This window comes from Colias eurytheme, chromosome 18 (genome assembly GCF_061535395.1).
Source record: "Colias eurytheme isolate Ceu_HAF_F1 chromosome 18, ilColEury1 Martin Lab GWU primary, whole genome shotgun sequence".
Taxonomy (NCBI): domain Eukaryota; kingdom Metazoa; phylum Arthropoda; class Insecta; order Lepidoptera; family Pieridae; genus Colias; species Colias eurytheme.
This window is the reverse complement of record NC_142997.1, coordinates 9,210,100-9,212,779: the sequence shown is the minus strand read 5'-3', so window position 1 is coordinate 9,212,779 and position 2,680 is coordinate 9,210,100.

The window sequence follows — 2,680 nt, the reverse complement described above, 5'->3', positions numbered from 1 at the left end:
AACTGTAGAAGTAGCGACTAGTGAAATCACAAATGCGATATTTTGGGTATTCTCTTATATTTTTGTTATTCACCCGTCATTTCGACTTGCAGTAACAAATTCGCGCCTTTTTAGTACCGAAGAGCATGCGAAGAACAGATTATATAAAAAAAATCCACTCAATTTAAATTTTATAAGTAAAAAAATGAAACAATGGAAAAAGGTTTTAATTGATTGTTAAATTGTGTACCACAGTTGTGTACGCTGTACATTGTACAAACTTACATAAGCAATATCCAAAATATAGTAGAAGTGACATGTTGCCGTTATATTTATTTGTAGACTGAGCTAGCTGTAGTTATTCGTTAAAAATAATTTTGCATTTTTAAGAGGTTCGTGAATATACGTTTTAATGACGAATAGAGCTCACTTATTGTGACAAAATATTTCATCCATACATTCATCTATTTTTACATATTATTATAGATATAAAATATCAAATAAGGACTTCCCATGTCGAAATATGCTTGATTGTGCTTAAAATAAGTATTACTTAATTATTAGTTGTTGGAATTATATGCAAAAATTAATAAATTATTATTGTTGGAATTATATGCAAAAATTAATAAATTATTATGAGTATAGTAACTCATTTGATCTTTTTTGTAAGTATAAAATAACCGCCACCCGTTAATATTTGTTCAGTCCTGTTTTAATTTGTGAACAGTACACAAGTATAATACAGTAAAATAAAAAGTGATAAAGTGAAGTGTAGTATTATTTTATACCCTAACCTCCTACAGGTTATGGGCCCAGATTACGCGAGTGAAAATAATAGTGCAGTGTTTGTGCGGTGAATTGTTAAGTATAATACATTAAGTGCGTATACGTTAATATTTAAAATGGAGAACCAAAAAATGAAGCGAAACATTAAGCCGTTCGATGGCGAAAAATATAGTACGTGGAAATTTCGTATTCGTGCTTTATTGGCCGAAATGGACGTTCTTAAGGTGGTCGACGAGGATCCCATCATTCCGACAAATGAGTGGGAGAAAAACAATAGGATTGCAAAAGGTATTATAGTGGAATATTTGGCGGATTCTTTTCTCGGTTTCGCTAAAGAAGATTCTTCAGCGAGGCAAATTTTCAAAAAATTAGACAACCTATACGAGAGAAAAAGTATGGCTACACAATTGGCTATACGAAAGAAGTTATTGGCGTTAAAACTACAAGGCGATGTACCTCTTATCAAGCATTTTACTACGTTTGATGATTTGATAACGGAGCTCTTAGCTGCAGGCGCTAAATTGGAAGAGACCGATAAAATAGCCCATTTATTTTTGACACTACCCTCATCTTATGATGGAATCGTCACTGCAATTGAGACGTTGACGGAAGACAATCTAACGTTAGCTTTTGTAAAAACGAGACTTTTAGACCACGAGGTGAAGCTGAAGAATGAATCTGGTGACACTAGTATGAAAGTCTTACAGGCTAAAGTTGAGATTCCGAAGAAAAGGAAGTTCAATCGTCATAAAATTAACTACGATAGTCATAAAAGAAAGAAGACATCACATTTCATAAAGTGTCATCATTGTGGGCGTAAAGGACACGTTAAAAATGACTGCTACTATTACAAAAGGAATAATCAGGCATTTAATCAGCATAAAGATTATACCGACAGACAAAAAACGCTACAAGTAGTGGACACAAATCAACCGTCAACTTCAAATTATGTTTCTGGGTTTGTTTTAATGATGGGAAATTATCGAAATGATCCTAGAGGTAACAAATTAACATTTATCTTGGACTCCGGAGCATCGGACCATATAACAAACAGGGAAGATTTGTTTATCAATTGTACTCTTTTAAATTCGCCTGTCAAAATTTCGATTGCTAAAACCGGTCAATTCATCTGTGCAAATAAAAAAGGAGCTTTGCAGGTAACCAGTGATACAGGCATACAGGGAATCTTGGAGAACGTGCTTTACTGTCCTGATGTGCCGTATAATCTCTTGTCCGTGTCGAAAATGCAACAAGCTGGTTACACCATCATTTTCAACCAGTGCGGTGCTCGTGTACTAGATAAGAGTGGTAATGTCATCATGCGAGGTATGTTGAATAATAATTTAATAACTGTTGATTTTATGACTTCGTTACACGAGAGTCACTCTGTTTCTAATATTTGCAATAATAATATTACCAAGTACAAATTATGGCACGAACGTTTGGGCCATATTAGTAAAAATAAATTTTTAGAACTGAAAAATAATAAAATGACAGATGATTTTAATGAAATTGAAACATTGTTGCCAATTAATGAATTTTGCGAAGCCTGTATAAAAGGTAAACAGAGTAGACTACCGTTTAACGACGTCAAGGATAAAAGTTACGTGAAGAGACCTTTATTTATTGTTCATTCGGACGTCTGTGGACCTATCACTCCTCCGACCGTAGATAATAAAAATTATTTTGTGCTTTTTGTTGATCAGTTCACGCATTACGCCGTGGTTTACTTGATAACGTATAAATCGGACGTATTTTCAGTATTTAGGGACTTTGTAGCTAAAAGTGAAAGTAAATTCAATACAAAATTAGTAAATTTATATTGTGATAATGGCCGTGAATACTTATCCACGGATATGAAAAATTACTGTGTTGAGAAGGGTATTACTTACCATTTAACTGTACCTAGGACCCC